Source organism: Mustela erminea, chromosome 5, assembly GCF_009829155.1.
Source record: "Mustela erminea isolate mMusErm1 chromosome 5, mMusErm1.Pri, whole genome shotgun sequence".
Lineage (NCBI taxonomy): Eukaryota > Metazoa > Chordata > Mammalia > Carnivora > Mustelidae > Mustela > Mustela erminea.
The window spans coordinates 26,049,234-26,070,053 of NC_045618.1; the positions used below are offsets into that span (position 1 = coordinate 26,049,234).

Here is a 20,820-nt window from a genome sequence, read left to right on the forward strand (position 1 = left end):
ACATGCCATCAGTAGACATTCATTGGTGAAGTAATGGTTTAAAGATTTTGCCAATTATTTTGACTGGTATCTCATTATTGAGTTTTAAAAGGTCTTTATATACTTTTATTTTAAGTTTTTAAATAAAATATATTCTTTGAAAATATTTTCTCCAATTCTGAGGAGTTTCTCAATTTTCCAATGTCTTTCAAAGAGAAGCTGGGGGGAGGGGGTTTGGGAGAAGGGGGTGGGATTATGGACATTGGGGAGGGTATGTGCTTTGGTGAGTGCTGTGAAGTGTGTAAACCTGGTGATTCACAGACCTGTACCCCTGGGGATAAAAATATATGTTTATAAAAAATAAAAAATTAAAAAAAAAAGTTGAAAGAAAAATACCATTTTCCCATGTATGCCTGTGTCTATTTACAGACTTTCTGTTCTATTACTTCGATGTAATTTTCTGTCTCCTCACAAATACCACACTGTCTTGAATATTAAAGTTTTATGAGTCTTGAAATAAAATATTAGTCTTCCATCTTCTATCTTATTTTTCAAAATTATTAGCTTTATATTCTGTAGGAAATTTAGTATTACTTTGTCAGTTTCTACAAAGAACATGAGATTTTCATTGTGATTGCATTCATTCTAAGATCAATTTTAAGAGTCTTCTGACCCATTTATTTAGTTTCTCTAAGATTTCTAACAACAACATTTGTGGTTTTCAGTGTATATTGTTTTACACATTTGTCAAATTTAGTCAAGTGTTTCATAGATTTTGATACTATTTAAAAATTGAGTTTTATTTTATCAATATCAATTTCAATGTCATTATCAATAGAAAAATAAGAGATTTTTATATTCATATATCCCACAATCTCATTAAACTCTCTTAAGACATCTAGTAGATTTTTGAGGATTACATTATTCCATATAAGTAATCCTGTGTCTATAATGATGATTTTACTTCTTCCTTTCAAATTTGATGAAATTTGAATTTCATTTTTTAGCCTTATTGTAAGTGATTAGAATCTTCACTGTAATGTTTAACAGAAGTGGTAAGAGTGGATAAGCTTGAATTTATCCTAATCTGAGGAGTCATACATTCAGTCTTTCATTATTACATGTAATGTGAGCTCTGTAGCTTTTTGGTAGAAGTACTTTTTCAGAAAAGGAAATTCCCTTCAATTCTTTTTGCTTTGCTGAAATTTTTAGTAGGAGTGGATGTTAGATTTGTTCAAGTGCTTTTTCTCCACCTGTTGAGTTGATCATATTGTTTTTCTCTTTTTAGTTGTTAATATGATGATTTAAATTAAATAATTTAGAACAGTGGTCAGCAAACTATAGCCCAAGGTCCAACATCCTGTTTTTGTGAATATATATATAATATTATTTATAAATTTATATTATATTATATAATTATATCATATAATTATAATCATATAATATTATATTATATATAAATTAATATTATAAATATTATTTATATAATAAATAATTTCATATCATAACATTTTATATCATAAAATAATTTATATGATTCACAATATTTTATATTATTAATTATAAAATATAATTAATTATAATATAATCTATATTATAAATATTATTTATATTATTAATTATTTATATTGTAAATATTATTTATATCACAAATAATTTTATATCACAAAATAATTTATATGATTTATAATATAAATTTGTAAATAATATAAATTATATATGTTTATAAATATGTATATAATTAGGGACACAGTCATACCATCCATTTATGTATTGTATATAACTGTTTTCATGTTACAGTGGAAGAATTAAACAGTTTTGATAAAGACTATATAGTCATGACTAAAATACTTATTAACTGGCTTTTAAAAGAAATAATTTGTTGATCCCTTATTTAGCATATGAAACAATCCTGCATTTCTAGGAAAAACTTTATTGATAATGATGTATTACTCTTTACATATTGCTAAATATAATCTTCTAAAATTTAGTTTAGGACATTTGCTTCTGTATTAATGAGGAATATTGGTTTATAGTTTTCTAATTTTGTAATGTTTTCTGGTCTTTATATCATGATAAAGCTGATAGAGTGATTTGAGAAACATTCCCCGCTCCTCAAGTGTGGAAAGATTTTGTGTAGAAATTGTATTTTTTTTTAAGTTATTGGTAAGATTCACAAGTGAAGCTATCTGAACCTGGAGTGCTTGTTTGTTGATGGAGATTTTTAACTACTAACCCTTTTTCCTTAGTAGAGATAGGACTATTCATATTATCCATTTTATCCTGGTCTAGCTTTGTATGTTTTTCAACATATTTTCAAGGAATTTAAAATGTCAAACTTATTGCCATGAAGTTGTTCTTAATATGTTTTTACTATCCTTTAATATCTATAGATTCTGAATTGCAAATTTCTCTGCTTTGGTCTCTCCAGATTTTGACCTCCATCTCAACTCAGAGTACTGGGGGTTATATGCAACTGATGAATCATTGAACTGATGAATCATTGATGTAGTGATGAACACTACATCAAAAACTAATGGTATACTCTATGTTGGCTAATTGAACATAATAATACAAAAAATTTTTTTAAAAAGTAAAAAATATAATCTTCCCAGTTCTGCCTGGATACTTAACTCTGTTAAGACATTGACAAGTGGGGGCAATTATAGGCTTACCCTGTGCATTTTCTATTTATCATGAATTACTTCCTTCATTATCTAATTTCAGTGTCATAAAAGTTATTGTTTTATACTTTTCTGTCTGATTTTTCTTTTTTTCAGGTAAGGGGTTAAATCCAGTCTTTAAAACTCTATCTTGACTGGAAGAAGAAATTCCTTGATTAGAATTTAACTTTTTAACTTTTATTTTAGTCTTTAACTTTTCTTGGTTTTTATATATAAGCATTTCAGGTGATCTATTGCTCTATCAGCATAGCTTCAGTTACATATCATAAATGCGATATCTTTTATTTATATTATCATTTGGTTCATAGTATTTTGAAATTTTCCATTATTATTTTTTATTTCCCTCATGCATTATTTAAAAGCACTGTCTTAGTTTGCAAATGGGTAACTACTTTCTAGCTATTTGCAAGCAGAGGGAAGATGGGAGAAGATTACTGATATCTAAATTTAATTTCATTGAAGTAAAAAAAAAATTAAGATGTAGATTTAATTCTTCTAAATGTATTAATACTTTCTTTATCTCCTGTAAATGGTTAATTTTAGTAAATGTTCTATGTATATCTAAAATAATGTATATTCTGGAATTTTTAAAAAGACGTTATTTGAGCACGCATGAGAGAGAGAGACCACAAGTAGGGCAAGGGGCAGAGGGAGAGGGAGAAGAAGACTTCCCTCTGAGGAGGGAGCTTGATGCAGGGCTCAATCCAAGGACTCTGAGGTCATGACCTGAGCCAAAGGCAGGTGCTTAACTGACTGAGCCACCCAGGAACCCCATATTCTGGAATTGTTACACACAGTATTATCTATATCGATATAGATATAGATATAGATATAGATATAGATATAGATATAAATGTGATCATTCTTCTTCAAATCTGATATATTGTCCAGGGCTTTTTTTTTTTTAAGATTTTATTTATTTATTTGACAGAGAGAAATCACAAGTAGACGGAGAGGCAGGCAGAGAGAGGAGAGGAGGAAGCTGGCTCCTTGCTGAGCAGAGAGCCAGATGCGGGACTCGATCCCAGGACCCTGAGATCATGACCTGAGCCGAAGGCAGCAGCCTAACCCACTGAGCCACCCAGGCGCCCTCCCTGGCTTTTTTGACTGGTGCTTCTATCAGTTATTGTGCATTATAGTGCAACATATGATAAGCTTTAGGAAGTGCTCATTCATACTTTCAACAAAAATTTAATGAATTTCTGGGGCGCCTGGGTGGCTCAGTTGGTTAAGCGACTGCCTTGGGCTCAGGTCATGATCCTGGAGTCCCGGGATCGAGTCCCACATCGGGCTCCCAGCTCCATGGGGAGTCTGCTTCTCCCTCTGACCTTCTCCCCTCTCATGCTCTCTCTCTCAAATAAATAAATAATCTTTAAAAAAATTAATGAATTTCTATTTGTGCTTGTTCATTCATTTTCCTCATTAAAAGATCCTCCTAGTTTATGCTTCTTTTTTTTTAAGGTTTTATTTATCCATTTGCCAGAGAGAGAGCATGTGAGCACAAGCAGACTCGCTGCTGAGCAAGGAGGCCAATGCGGGACTCGATCTCAGGACCTTGGCATCGTGACCTGAGCGGAAGGCAGCCACTTAACCAACTGAGCCACCCAGGTGTCCACTAGTTTATGCTTCTATGAAAATGTCTGGCTGCAGGTATAGTACATGGGAGGAAAGAGGATAGGGCTAGCTTTTTCATATACTTATTTGAACAAATCTCCCAGTTTCTGCCCCAGTTCTCATTCTTGCTTTTGTTACTTTTGCTTCCTGTGAATTTGGCATCTCTTCTGTATCTACCAGACCATTGGCTTCTTTGCCACTGTACCTTCTCAGTTACCAGTCTCAAAAGTTGCTTTTTCTATGGATCCATTACTCAAACATTTACATCTATTTTATTTTATCCATTTTTTTCCTTTTATGAATGTTTTCTGATGTTCAACTGTTTTGGGTAAGCCTTTTTGGCTCATACAATAAAGAATTACTATTTTACATAACAAGGACACTGGAAGAAGTGTTCCTCCCAGGTTGGCTTGTTGGCAGTTCTTGCATCTTTCCAGCTGTCAACTGCGGTGTTCAAGCCATCTTCAGGTCAGTTCTCCTCAGGGCCACAAGATGGCTCTAGGAGATTCCATCATTACTTCATGGGAAGGTGTAGGACCTGGTTCCTGTGCCTCATTTACTGTAACTGAATCTCACTTATGGGACAGACAGTGGTGGTTGAGATGGAGAAGGATAGCTGCTGAGGAGGGAGAGAAAGAGAGTGTCTGGATCACGTAGGTTCTTTGGAGGTTGCATTTATAATTTACACTTTATTCTAACTGTAAAGGAAAGTCATAGAGAATAATAGAAATCACATAGAGATTGGTGTGATTTTGTTGTTGTTGTTTAGCTTTAAAATATCAAACTGGGGGGCACCGAGGTAGCTCAGTCATTTGAGCTGCTGACTCTCGATTTCTGCTCAGGTCATGATCTTAGGGTCCTGGGATCAAGTCTCACATCAGGCGCTGTGCTCAGTGGGGAGCCTGCTGAAGATTCTCAGTCCCTCTTCTCCCTCTTTGTCCCTTCTTCCACTCACATTTGCTTTATCTCTCTCAAATAAATAAATAAATGTATTTTTAAAAGGTTTTATTTATTTATTTGACAAAGAAAGAGATCACAAGTAAGCAGAGAGGCAGGCAGAGAGAGAGGAGGAAGCAGGCCCCCTGCTGAGCAGAGAGCCTATTGTGGGGCTTGATGATCTGAGCCAAAGGTAGAGAGGTCTAACCCACTGAGCCACCCAGGAACCCCTCAAGTAAATAAATCCTTAAAAAAAACCAAAATAAATAAAATGTCCCACTGGATTTTACATGGGAGAAAGATTGATTATGGGATGACATATAAGAAAGATAGTAGGGAAACTTGTTGGAAACAGTAATCTAGGAGAGCTAAAACTAATATTAAATAATATATTTCTATCTCTGAATATAAATTAATACCAACAGAAGGTGAAATTTTGCAAGCTTGATTCACTCTCCAAAAATAACTTTTTTTCCTGTATGCCTGTGAGCATTTTCTCCTTCGCCTTTCTTCTTGTGTTTTGTTAAAATAAATGCCAAAAATCATAATAAAGTATACAATATAAACAAAAGCTCCAATGTTAGTGCTTCAGTCAGGATTTGCAAGTCCACAAAATTAAAAGAACTTCCTCTCCTTTTTAACTAATTTGTTGTCTAATACACACTACAACCTATTGCAGAATATGTCCCATACCTTGTAGATGAAAGCAGAAATGTTATAAAGTACTATAAAACTATAATTTAGTGTTGCTCATCTATTTAGACATAGTAAATAAGACCTATGAAAATCGACAGAGCTTCAATGCATTTTTCCATCTATTCTCTATTCTCTCTCTATTCTCTCTTTTTTTAAAGGCTTCTCATTTGATGGCATTTTAATAAAGGTCATCACTCAGTAATTTTTTGTGATTATCTTCATTAAAATGCTACAGAGTATTTACATTTACTCTAAGGTATTTTGCTAATTGATTGTCTAATGTGAAAAGACATTCTCTTTGTATTTTTATATTCTTCTTGATGATTTAAAAGGCTTCCACTAGAAAACATATTAAGTAAGCATCTAGGCATCTTTGTAAACTGTTAAAATAATTTCTGTTTGCCTCAGTTTACTCAGGTTTCTATATACATATTATAGTATTTGAAAATAATGATACCTTTGTCCTTTTTTTTCTCTTCTTGCCTTACTTCTCTGGGAAAAGAACCCAAAATAATAATAATGAGAATATTTTTAGTGCGACTACATAAAAATGACAACTTGATATCATTTAAATTTAAACATTCAGAATTGCATTAAAATGGCTAGAATAAATATTCTCCATAATAGACAATGATTCTCAGATTTATTAGATTTTTTTACAATATTTAATATTTTTACTCAAAAAAGGCAATTTCAGGTATGATTCATCTTAATAGAAAGATACACAACTAATGAATTGTTGAACATTGCTTCAGAAATGAATGACATACTATATGCTGACTAACCGAACATAATAAAAAAAAAAAAGACGAAAAATAATGAGGAAAAATACATCTGAAATGGCACCCCAAAGGGAAAGTGATACAATTATATTTTAATCTAACAAAATTGGTAGGACTTTAACAAACTTTGAGGCAATATTATTACTTGGGATCAAATTGATACTATAGAATGAATAAGTGTCCAATTCACTAAAAAAGACTTTGAAACATTTATTTGTAAAAAATGAACCAAACAAAATAACAAAATAACAGTGAAGTTGTAGAAAATTTGAGCAATATTATTAACAAAATTGACCTTATGTAAGGACATTAATTGAATATTTCACTCAGTGAATACAGAATAGATTTTTTTGCAAAACTATGTAAAATATTAACAAATGTAATGCTGTCTTAATGCCTATCTCAATAAATTTCAAAGGAATGAAATAATATAAAGCATGTTTTTAAATAAAATACAATTAATTTAGAAATCAATGACAAAAGATAAATAAAAAATTACTATTTTCTTGAAAATTAACTCATGGTTCATAGAAAAATATAAGGATTTGGAAACATTTGCAAACTATACATAATCTATATATCAAACTTGTGGGACACAACTAAAAATTATTAGGAGAAAAATTACTACAAATATTTGCATTTGAAAAGAAAAAAGACTGAAAAATTATTAACTCAATGTACATTCCATGAAGGTAGAGAAAGAAAATCCAATTAAAAAAAGTAGATGATAATTGATGTTCCCTAAGGAATAACATGGAGGACATCAGGAGAAGGAAAGGAAAAATGAATTGGGGTAAATCAGAGAGGGAGACAAAGGATGAGATACTGTGGACTCGAAACAAATGGAGGATTTTGGAGGGGAGGTGGTGGGGGGAATGGGTGAGCCTGGTGGTGAATATTAAGGAAGCAGGTATTGCATGGAGCACTGGGTGTGGTGCATAAACAATGAATCTTGGAACACTGAAAAAATAAATTTAAATTTAAAAAATAAAATAATAAAAATGTAGATGAAAATAATGATTATAGGAGAGATCAATGAAATAGAAAACAAACATGTAATAAAAATAATTATTAGGAAAGCCAAAGCTTATTATTTGAGAAGACAAATAAAAAATGATAACAACCCTGGTGAGATTTCAGTAAGAATAAAAACACATCACACATTCCCATGTGTTTGTTAGTCATTTGTATGCTTTTGTTTTTGTTTTTGTTTTTGGAGAAGTGTTTGTTCATGTCTTCTGCCAATTTTTTGACTTGATTATTTGTTTTTTGGTTGGTGAGTTTGAGAAGTTCTTTATAGATCTTGTTTCTCAGCCTTTGTCTGTAGTGTCATTTGCAAAAATCTTCAATTCTGTGGGTTGCCTTTTTGTTTTGCTGACTGTTTCCCTTGCTGTGCAGAAACTATTTATCTTCATCAAGTCCCAAAAGTTCATTTTTGCTTTTGTTTCCCTTACCTTTGGAGACATGTCTTTAAAAAAATTGCTGTGGTCAGTGTTGGAGTGTGCTCATCATCATTAGCCATCAGGGAAATTAAAATAAAAAACACATTGAGATACTCCCTTATACCAGTTAGAATGACAAAAATTGACAAGGCAAGAAACAACAAATGTTGAAGAAGTTGTTGAGAAAGGGAGCCCTCTTACACTATTGGTGTAAATGTAAATTGGCGCAGCCACTTTGGAAAACAGTGTGGAGATTCCTCAAAAAATTAAAAACAGAGCTACCCTATGACCCAGCAATTGCACTACTGGGCATTTATCCCAAAATACAGATGTAGTGAAAAGAAGGGCCATATGCACACAAATGTTCATAGAAGCCATGACCTTAATAACCAAACTGTGGAAGGAGCCAAGATGCCCTTCAACAGCTGAATGGATAAAGAAGATGCGGTCCATATATACAATGGAATATTATTCAACCACCAGAAATGATGAATACCCAACTTTTGCATCAGCTTGGATGATACTGGAGGGGATTATGTTAAGTGAAATAAGTCAAACAGAGAAAATCAATTATCATATGGTTTCACTTATTTGTGGAACATAAGGAATAGCATGGATGACATTAGGAGAAGGGAAAAATGAAGGGGGAGAAATTGGAGTGGGAGACAAACCTTGAGAGACTATGGACTCTGGGAAACAAATGGAGAGTTTTAAAAGGGAAAGGCATAGGGGGATAGTTGATCCTGGTGATGGGTATTAAGGAACGCATGGTTTGCTTGGAGCGCAGGGTATTATATGCAAACAATGAATCATGGAACACTACATCAAAAACTAATGATGTATTGTATGGTGACTACATAATATAGTAAAAAATAAAATAAATAAAACAAAATAAAATAAAGTAAAATAAATGTTTAGTAAAAAATACATCACACATAATCAATATTTAGAAATAAAACACGAAGCATCACTACAGATACTAAAGAAGTTTAAAAAATAATAAGAGGATATTTTTAAAATCTTTGTTCTAATTCTGTAAAAATTCAGATAAAATTTATTTAGTTTACAATTTCTTGAAAAAAATAATCTTACCAAAACATACCCAAGAAGAATTGAGAAATTCTGGCAGCAAGAGTGTGGTAATATCATATGCTTTTTTTGTCTATTTGTGCTTTTGATATTTCCAAATACATTTATGAAAACTAAACAGAGAAACTCAGATAACAAAATGAAAGGTAGGAGGGTAACAAATATCTAACAGTTTCAACCAAATTAGGTGAAAGAAATCCCAATGAAACCTAGACTAGGGGAAGGCATGACCAAATACAAAGAGCCACCAGGTATACATGGAACCAGTCATTGTTCCATAATGGCACAGAAGTTTGAAGTATAGAATAAAATCTAGAAACACAATAATGATAAATACCACCCCCACTGTAAGAAAAAAACAAAAACAAAAACTGAAAACTAAGCAGTAATCTGATGAGAAAATCTGAGATAAACTAGTTCTATTTAGTAAAGTCCTCACAGGCTTCTCATTGCAAGTAAGTATGAAATTTATGGGGAAACAATAAATGGGATGCAGTTTAGCAGCCCAAAACACTTGAGATCCCAGAAAGATCATACATTTCCTTTCCAAAGGACAAAGTTCTACCCCAAAGAATAATACATGGTAACAAAACCTAAATTAAGCTGGGTCATAGGAAAAAGATTGTTTAGAAATTGGAAAGATGTAAGGAGAAAAAAGGTATGGCATATGTAGAAAGAGTACTATAAAAGGAAAATGAAGTGATGTAGAACTCTGACCCAAAGAAAGACAAAGATTAGAAGCCTTCTGGAATTAGACTTAATTCCACAGAACACAGAAGTAGCTATTTTTAATATTTTAAGATACTTTTATTTTTTTATTTTTTAAAATATTTTATTTATTCATTTGACAGACAGAGATCACAAGCAGGCAGAGAGGCAGGCGGGCGGGGGGGGGGGGAGGCAGGCTTCCTGCAAGCAGGGAGCCCAATGTGGGGCTCGATCCCAAGACCCTGGGATCATGACCCGAGCTGAAGGCAGAGGCTTTAATCTACTGAGCCACCCAGGTGCCCCAAAATACTTCTATTTTTTTTTTAAGAGTGTGCCTTGAGCCATAAAGTTGAGAGGTACTCTGAACTATTGCTGCTTCCACATAGGGTTCTCCTAATAGAACAAAGCAATGCCTTAGGAACATGTTTATATTAACTGAATAGCATGCCAACAAATAATAAAACCTACAAGAAAAAAGGTGACAAAGAGAAATATAAAATGTGAAATGTAAAGATGAAAAATGTGATGAAATTTTCATGTGATGAAAAATGTGACACTGTGGATCCCCCTGCCCCACCATGTTTGGCATCTGCCTGCCCCACTTTCAGCATCTCTGTGTCATTGCCATGGACATTTTCTGGCTCTTAGAGTTCTGCTTCTCTACTTCCAGAGTTTGAGAAGTGCCTTGGAATGAAAGTTCTCCTGGAACAACCCTCAATCAATAATGGGAATTTAAAAATACCTAACTCAAACACCCTTTATCGAGTACATCACAATCTTGCATGCCATCCTTGTACAGGTGCTATACTAAGCTTCTCTGTATCATTCCAATTTTTAGTACATTTGCTGCTGAAGTGAGCATGTTCAAATGCCCAATCATTCTGGAGAGCATCTTTGCTTTAGTGTCTGAAGTTCTCCAGGAGGACTATGCTCTAGTTACCCAGAAAGATATTATTGATAATGCACTCAGTTGCCTGTTTCCTTCTTTTGCCTCACTTACTTCCATCATCCCCCCCATGTGTTTCTTCCATCTTTCAAATAAACTGTTTCACCTGAATCCTCTTCTCATGGTTTCCTTCTGGGAAACCAAACTAAAGACAAAAACTCTAGCCTAATATTTCAAAAGGGTTTAAAATGGAAAAAAAAATAATGGTGATGAATATTATGGTAAACACTGTAAAAGAAAGAAAAAACAAAAAAGGGAAGAGTACAATTATCAAATACAAATGGAGAAAAAATTAAAAGGGCATGAGTAAAAAGGAATACATACAGAAGACATACTAATGAATCATTGAACCCTACATCAAAAACTAACTGACCATAAAAAAAGAAAATAAATGTTTGGTAGAATTCCTTGTGGGGAAAAAAAAAGAAGACATTCAAGAGAGCTCAACATAAGTAATATGGAACTTTTCTGATAAAAACACTAAAGCAATGAAACCAGGCAAATATTTAATACTATAATAAATAACTCACAGAGATGAGAAAAAAGTACAGCATTGGGAATATAATCAATAATATTGTAATAATGTTATACGGTAACAGATGGTGACTATACTTGTCATGCTGAGTACTGTATAGAATTGTTGAATCACTATATTGTACACCTGAAACTAATACAATATTGTATGTCCATTATATTATAATAAAAAACTATAATTCAAATAAATGATAATAGAATAAAATTATTTGAATTTACATATTGAAAGCACACTGCATAAGTGAAATCTTTCTGTCTAAAATGGCCATATATTGTGTGAATTTCAATCATATGACATTTTGGAATGGGTAAAACTATGAAGACTGTAAAAAGAACACTGTTTGCTAGGGGTTGGGAGGAGGGAGGAATAAGTAGGTGGAGCACAGAAGATTTCTAGGGCAGTGGAACTATTCTGCTTGTTATTGAAATGGGAGTTCACAGCATTACAGATATGTCATAACTCATAAAAGGTACAACTCAAAGAGTTCACCTAGTTGTACGCTATGGCCCTTAATTAATAATAATGTACTAATATTGGTTCATCAATGGTAACAAATGTATCACCCTAAGGAAATATGTTAATGGTAGGAAAAGCCATTTTGACAGGAAGAAACCTATTTGGGGGATGTTCTGTACATTCTGCTCAATTGTGTAAGCCTGAAACTGCTATAAAAAATAAAATCTAACATGAAAAAATGTTCATCATCATTAACCATCAGGGAGATTCAAATCGAAACCACACTGAGATACCACCTTACACCAGTTAGAATGGCCAAAATTAACAAGACAGTAAACAACAAGTGTTGGAGAGGATGTGGAGAAAGGGGAACCCTCTTACACTGGTGGTGGGAATGCAAGTTGGTACAGCCACTTTGGAAAACAGTGTAGAGATTCCTCAAAAAATTAAAGATAGAGCTACCCTATGACCAAGGAATTCTACTACTGGGTAGTACCTTTACCCCAAAGATATAGATGTAGTGAAAAGAAGGGATATATGTATCCCAGTGTTCATAGTAGCAATGTCCACAATAGCCACACTATGGAAAGAACGAATATGCCCTTCCACAGATGAACGGATACAAAAGACGTGGTCCATATAACAATGGAATATTACTCAGCCATCAGAAAGGATGAATACCCAAATTTTGCATCAACATGGATGGGATGACTGAAGGAGATTATGCTGAGTGAAATATGTCAAGCACGGAAAGTCAATTATCATATGGTTTCATTTATTTGTGGGACATAAGGAATAACATGGAGGACATTAGGAGAAGGAAAGGAAAGGTAAGGGGGGTGGGAATCGGAGGTGGAGATAAACCATGAGAGACTGTGGACTCTGAGCAACAAATTGAGGGGTTCAGAGAGGGGAGAGGGGGATGGGTGAGCCTGATGGTGGGGAGGGTATGTATTGCATGGAGGACTGTATGTTATATGTAAACAATGAATCTTGGAACACTACATCAAAATTAATGTTGTAGTGTATGGTGACTAGCATAACACAATAATAAATAAATCTTTATGGAAGCACAAAAAACCCTGAATAACCAAAGCAAACTTGAAAAAAAAAGAATAAAACTGGAGGTATCACAACCCTAAATAACAAAATACACTACAAAACTGTAGTAATCAAGACAGTAGGATAATGGCAAAAAAAGGGGAAAAAAATAGACACCAGAACAATGAAACATAATAGAGAGCCTAGCAATAAGCTCACAATTATATGGCCAATTGATCTTTGACAAAGCAGTAAAGAATATCCAGTAAGAAATAGACACTCTCTTCAACAAATGGTGTTGGGAAAAGTGGACAGCTATGTACAAAATATTATCACAAAACTAAACTCAAAATGGGTTAAAGATCTAAATGTGAGATCTGGGGAAATCACAAAAAAAATCATAGAAGAGAGCACAGGCAGTAATTTCTCTGACATCTGTTGCAGAAAATTTTTCTGGATATGTCTCCTGAGGTCAGGGAAAGTAAGCAAAAATAAACAACTGGTACTTCATCAAGATAAAAATCTCCTGCATGCTGAAGGAAGCAATCAATAAAACTAAAAAAAGAACATACTGAATAGGAGAAGATATTTGCAAATGACATTTTTTGATAAAGGGTTAGTATCCAAACTATATAGAAAACATACAATTCCACACCATAAAAACAAATAATCCAATTAAAATATGGCAAAAGACATGAACAGGTATTTCTTCAAAGAAGACATAGAAAGGACCAACACACCCAAAAGATGCTCAACACTACTCCTCATCAGGGAACTGCAAATCAAAACCACAATGAGATATCAGCTCACACCTGCCAGAACAGCCAAAATCAACAACATGAGAAACAAGTGTTGGCAAGGATGTGGTGAAAAAAGAACCATTGTGCACCATTGATGGGAATGCAAACTGGCATAGCTGCTGTGGAAAACAGTATAGAGGTTCCTAAAAATTTTTTAAAAATAGAACTACCCTATGATCCAGTAACTCCATTAGTGGATATTACCCAAAGAATTTAAAAACAGTAATTCAAAGGTATACATGCATCTCAATGGTTACTGCAGCATTATTTACAATAGACAAACTCTGGAAGCAGCCCAAGTGGTAATAGATGATAGCTAATCTAGCTAGCTAGCTAGATAGCTAGATGATAGATGATAGGTAGATAAATAGATAGATAGATAGATAGATAGATACAAACAATAGAATAATACTCAACTATAAAAATTGAAATCTTGCCATTTGCAGACATGCATGGATCTAGAGGCTATAATGCTGAGTGAAATAAGTCAGTCATGGAAAAACAAATGCCATATGGTTTCACTTATAAGTACAATTTATGAAGGAAAACAAATTACCAAAGGGGGCGGGGCGGGGAGAAACAAACTCAACTATAGAGAAAAAAACTGATGGTTATCAGAGTGGAGGTAGATGAAGGGGTGAAACAGATAATGGGGATTAAGAGTACATTTATGATGAGCATTAATAAATGTATAGAAGTGCTGAATCATTATATTGTATGGAATTAAAAATTTAAAAATTAGAAAAGCACTTATAGAAGTATTTTCACTACTTTACTTCTCCTCACTTCACCCTAGGCTTCTATTGCTGGTATTACCTCCAATGTAAGGAGGTAGTGGAAGGCTGCACTGTCACACAGCTGACCCTCTGCTCAGGGTCCGAGGTCTGCTCCTAACCAGTCCTTGTACTCCATATGTTAGGTCCTCATTATCTTGCCCGGTCCAGAAGATACACTCAGTATGATTTAACTATTGTTAATGAGATCATGACCTCATTAACTTGTTGGGAGTCCAACAAAAAATAACCTAATGCAGTGTTTCTACAGGTGTTGTTTGAAGCATCTGGCCTATGAAATGCTCCCTGAAAAGGAGATTTCAGTGCTACATTACTTTGGGATCATGACATATTTTTTTTTCTCTTTTAGGTAATCATAATACTCCTTAACATATTGAAAGCTCTGAGAAGTCTCAAAATATCTCCTTAAAGCAGCATTTGATGAACTTAGTTGAGCTAAAACCCATTGACTTTGACTTGGATGTTGTTGTTATTGTCCTGAGTAATACTTTTACTAATATGTCAGACAAAAGAAGGACACAGTGACCTAATTGCCCCACTATGTCACATCTACACATTTCTGAACAACTCACTATGTATTTTTTCATCTTTCCAGAACAGACACGTTCCTTTCACTGGTAGAAGCTGAGGCACAGATTGCTTAGATAACTTTGCAAGCTCATTCAGGTGCAGACTATTCTCAAAACCTACTTCTTGGCACTTTATATTTTGTTCATTGTAGTTGATCACACAGATGGGAAACTTCCTCAATTCGTAATGCTATCTTTTCATAAATGAAGAAAATGTGACCCAGTGGCCTTAGATAAATCTGTCAATTTGCAAAGAGTGAGTAGGCTGGTGTGAGTTTGGAACTCAGGAGAAGCCCTTGCAGCCATTTCTCTACTGTAACCGGCTGTTCCAATTCCCCTCTTCGATTCTCATAGACTCCCTTGCTAGTCTTCTTTTTCCCTCTTCTTTTGATTTATTAGAAGGCCCATGACTCAGTCATTGGACTTCTTGTTTCTATATACATATGCTCCCTACACAATTCCATGGTTTCTAATATTCTCAATTTGCCCTTCATTATTCCCTCTCTGCCCTTTCCCACTCCTCTCCTTTCCCTGAAGAGCTGACCTCCATGGACTGCAACATGTAGGCTCTCCTGCCTCTGGCTTCTGGCTGTGTTCAGTAATTAGGAAACACCAGCAGGAGGTCAGAGGGCACGTGGTCTGCTGGTAATATTGCCTTGTCCCTTTATCCAAGACCACTGCTCCTTTTGGGCAATGCTGTTCCCATGACTACAGTTCTTCCTGGATTCTTACAACAGTTCCCCACTGTCATTATACTATGAGTGCTGACGACAATACCTGTTGGTGCCTTTCATGAAACTGTCTTCAATTACTCCTTCACTTGTGCCACCTTTTCTTACAGGACTTAACATTAAGACAACATTAATTGAATGGGAGACCCTCAAATGTGCATCCCCATCTCAGATATTTCACAAGAACTCAACATGCTTATTTAATAAGTATTTAAAATTTAAATTACCTGAAACCAAGATTTTGATATTTCTTTTTTCCTATCAAATTTGATCCTACCACAGTCTTACGTATTTTAGGTAAATGACAATCCTTCCAATTGTTTGCAACTTAACTTCTCTATCTTTACCACACTCCGTATCTGAAATGCAACATACTATGTCCTTCTACCTTCGGTCATTTATAATATCTCCACTACCACTATTTTGGCTCATATTATTGTGACTGGACTACATGCTTCTGCTTTTGCTCCATGCATTCCTTTTTTCAACACAGGTTCTATTGAAAGGAAGTCAGATCATGTCAATATTATACTCATAACCTTCCAGTGGCTTTATTTCTTACCAAAGGTCTTGTTGTGACCTACAAGATCATACAGTTGACCCTGAGAATTCTATGCCTTCATTGCTTCAAACCCATCATCCACTCCCCCAGCCCCACATATCCTCCATGGCCCTTGAATATACTTGATGTACTACTGCCTGGAATTCTGGGCTTTTATTGCCTTCACCTCAATTGTCCTTCTTCCAGACTTCTGTGGAGCTCATTTCTTCCCTCTCTTCAAGTCTTAACTCAGACATTACTTTCCCTGGACATTTTATCTGAAATTTCAAACTTTTTCACCCTAACACCTCCTATCTGCCTTCTCTGCTTTATTTTTCTCCTTAGCCTTTACTGCTAGCTAATATACTATATATGAAAAAAATATATATAGATTGCTCTTTTTTTAGTGTCTCCTCACTAGAATGCAAATTACATGAAGTAAGCATTATTCTCTATTTTACAAAGGAAGAAGCCAAAGGAGGTGAAATGATTTGGTCAATATTCCAGAAGTGGATGAAATGCTTAGGTCCAAATAAGGAGAAATTCAGGATTTCCATCAAGAGGAGATACTTTAGGTATGAGATGGAAAACTGAATGGAATTCACAGAGATTTGGAAGCATGGTAGGTAAGAAATGGTTTTAGAGGGTGAATATAGTATACTTCTACACATGACTATATGAACATAGTATGAGAAGCAAGTAAAAGAATGGTATAGGGAGAGCAGATAATTACAGAGCACTTGGGCTATGTGGGCACACCCTCTTCACATACATTACCTCATTTACTCTCCACTTCCCTCACATCAAAAAGGAGAATTTCAGACCAATATCCTGATGAACATGGATGCCAAGATTCTCAACAAGGTCCTAGCTAATAGGATCCAACAGTACATTAAAAAGATTATCCACCAGGAGCAGATGGGATTTATCCCTGGGATGCAAGTGTGGTTCAACATTCACAAATCAATCAATGTGATAGAACAAATCAATAAGAGAAGAGAGAAGAACCACATGGTCCTCTCAATGGGAAGAAGAAAAACATGGGGCACCTGGGTGGCTCAGGGGGTTAAGCCTCTGCCTTTGGCTTGGGTCATGATCTCAGGGTCCTGGGATCGAGCCCCACATCAGGCTTTCTGCTCAGCACAAAGCCTGCTTCTCCTTCTCTCTCTGCCTGCCTCTCTGCCTACATGTGATCTCTCTCTCTGTCAAATAAATGAATAAATAAATAAGTAAACAAACAAACCTATCTTAACCAAAACAAACAAACAAACAAAAAAACAGAAGAAGTAAAACAAGGGTATGTAGTCTCACACTAAACTGTTTCAGTTTGGGTAAATATTTCACATTCAGGGGCTCTCTATAGTGTATCTAAATGTAGCTACTATGTCTAAATATTTTCACTGTAACAGAGATATCTATGGATTGGCATATATCTGCAGAATATTTCACCTGTGTAAAAAAAAATGTATACTTACTGCAATGTTACTGTTATTTTGATTGTATGCTTTCTACATTTCAGAGTTCTGAATTACTGTAATCTTTTTAAATAATGCCATATTAATTTAAATGCCAGCATCAGTTGAAATACTTCTTAGGTGCTTGTACAAAATTGACATAAAAGGGCCACACAATTAAAAAAAAAAAAAGATTCATCTCGAAGTAAGCAAAGTAGCCTTCCAATATACACTCAATCACAATGAAGCTGTTGCAATGTGACTAAGATAAAGGACTCTGGAAATTGAGACTCCATGGATTATTCTATGAAAACCAGAATAATATAGTATCAAGAGTAGTAATTAGGAATACAGGTGTTGGGACCAGACAAATTTGGGACCAAGTACTGACATTGCAGCTTCTTAATTGGGTGACTCCCAGATATGTGATTTAGTCCCTTTGATCCTTCAACTCTAAACAGGGCCATGGAAGGGAAATGACACATGCAATGTGTCACTCAAACCTCTTGTTTCTTTATTGATTTTCTGCTTGGATGATCTGTCTATTCCTGAGAGTGGTGTGTTACGATCTCCTACAATTAATATATTCATATCAATATGACTCTTTATTTTGACTAACAGTTGTCTTATGTAGTTGGCTGCTCCCGTGTTGGGGGGCATAAATATTTACAGTTGTTAGATCTTCTTGATGCATACACACTTTAAGAATGATGTAGTGTCCTTCTGTACCTCTGACTACAGTCTGTAGCTTAAAACCTAATTTATCCTATGTGAGAATTGCTACCTCCGCTTTCTTTTGAGGCCCATTGGCATGAAAGATAATCCTCCATCCCTTCACTTTCAGGCTGCCCCCCATCCAGCAACCATCGATTTGTTCTCTATGTACTTTTTGGTTTCTTCTTTGATTTGTTGGTTGACCATTTATTGTGTAGTTGTGTGGTATTTAACCTTCGTGTATTGTGCTGTTTCCAGATATTTCCTTGATATTTCCAGATATTTCCTTGTGGCTGACAATGGTATGAACTTGATCTTTCTGTTATTTGTTGAGGCTTGTTGTTTGGTGTAATATGTGATCTATTCTAGAGAATGTTCCATGAACACTTGAACAGAATGTGTATTCTTCTGCCTTAGGACAGGATGTTCTGAATATATGTATTTAGTCCATCTGGTTGAGTGTCATTCAAAGCTATTGTTTCTTTTTTGATTTTCTGTTTGGATGATCTGTCCACTGATCTAAGTAGAGTGTTAAAGGCCCTACTTTTATTTTATTATCTTTATTTATTTTATAATTAGTTCCTTTATGTTTGTTATTAACTGTTTTATGTATTTGAGTGCTCCTGTGCTGGGTGCATAAATGTTTACAATTGTTCTGTGTTCTTGTTGGATTGTCCCCTTTATTATACAGTGTTCCTCTTTGTCTCTTGCTACAGCCTTTGTTTTAATATGTATTTTGTCTAATATAAGTATTGTTCCTTTGGCTTTCATTTGACATTGATTTTCATGATAGGTGTTTCTCCATCCTGTCTCTTTCAATCTGCCAGTGTCTTCAGGTCTAAAGGCAGCATTTAGATGGATCTTGTGGCTTTTATTTTGTTTGTTTGTTTGTTTGTTTGTTTTTGTAATCCATTTTGTCACCCTAGGTCTTTCTTTTTTTATAAATTTTTATAAATTTATTTATTTTCAGCATAACAGTATCATTATTTTTTCACCACACCCAGTGCTCCATGAAATCCATGCCCTCTATAATACCCACCACCTGGTACCCCGACCTCCCCACCCTAGGTCTTTTGATTGAAGCATTTAGTCCATTTAAATTCAAAATAATTATTGATACATATATATTTACTGTTATTTTAAAATTTGTTTTGTTGTTTGTTTCCAAAGATTTTCTTTGATCCTTTCTTGTCTTTCTCTCTTTCAAGTTTTGCTGATTTTCTTTAGTGATAGATTCGGATTTCTTTCTTTTTATTCTTTCTTTTTATTTCTTTCTTTTTATTCTTTATTCTTTGTGTTATTAGTAGGTATTGATGTATGGTTATTGTTAGGTTTGTGTATAACATCTTCAGCATATAGCAATCTATGATAAATTGATGGCTGTTTAAGGAGTACTTTTTTTTCTTTTTTTTTATTTCTTTTTTTTTTTTTTTTTTTTTTAGTTTCTTGACAGATTTTTTTACAGAAATATTAGTTTTTACTGCTTTTGTGTTTCCCAGATTTATATTACCACTTCTGGGCTATCCTTTCCACTCAAAGACTCATCTTTAATATTTCTGTCACAGATGGCTTAGTTGTCATGAACTCCTTTACTTTTTATTTGTGTGGAAAATTCTTTATCTCCATTATTCTGAATGATGCTGGATACAATATTCCTAGCTGTAGATTTTTCCCATTCAGCATGTTGAATATAACATGCTACTTCCTTCTGGCTTGCTATGCTTCTGTTGACAGATCTGCAGCTAGCCTTATGGGTTTTCCCTGATAAGTTATTTTCTTCTTTTGTCTTGCTGTTTTTTTAAGGTTTTTTTTTTTCTATATCATAATATTTTGCCAATTTAATTACAATGTATCTTGGTGTGTGTCTGCTTTTGATGATTTTGGTGGGAGTTGTCTGTGCTCCTGGGATCTGGATATCTGTTTCTTTCCCCAGATTAGGAATGTTTTTAGCTACTATTTCTTCAAACAAACTTTCTACCCCTTTTTCTCTCTTTTTCTTCTGAGACTCCTATAATAAGAACATTATTACCTTTGATAGAGACACTGCATCCTCTCAATCTATTTTCATTTTCATAACTTACTTTTCTCTCATTCAATCAATTATTTTCCATTTCTCTGTCTTCTAGGTCACTGATCAGTTCCTCTGCATCTTCCATACTGTTGCTTATTCCATCAAGTATGTTTCTCATTTCACTTATTATGCCCTTTTGTTGGGCCCCAAGAGGCTAAGATGGTGCCGGGTGGCCTTCTCTTCCGGATCGGGAACCCACATGGCCGACCACAAAGGCGCCAAAGTGGCGGTTTCGGTT

At 34.5% G+C, this 20,820-nt stretch overlaps 1 pseudogene; it reads right to left on the reverse strand.

The window, feature by feature from the left end:
• Positions 1-10,679: 10,679 nt before the first annotated feature.
• Positions 10,680-10,792, reverse strand: LOC116592163 (annotated as a pseudogene).
• Positions 10,793-20,820: the final 10,028 nt, after the last annotated feature.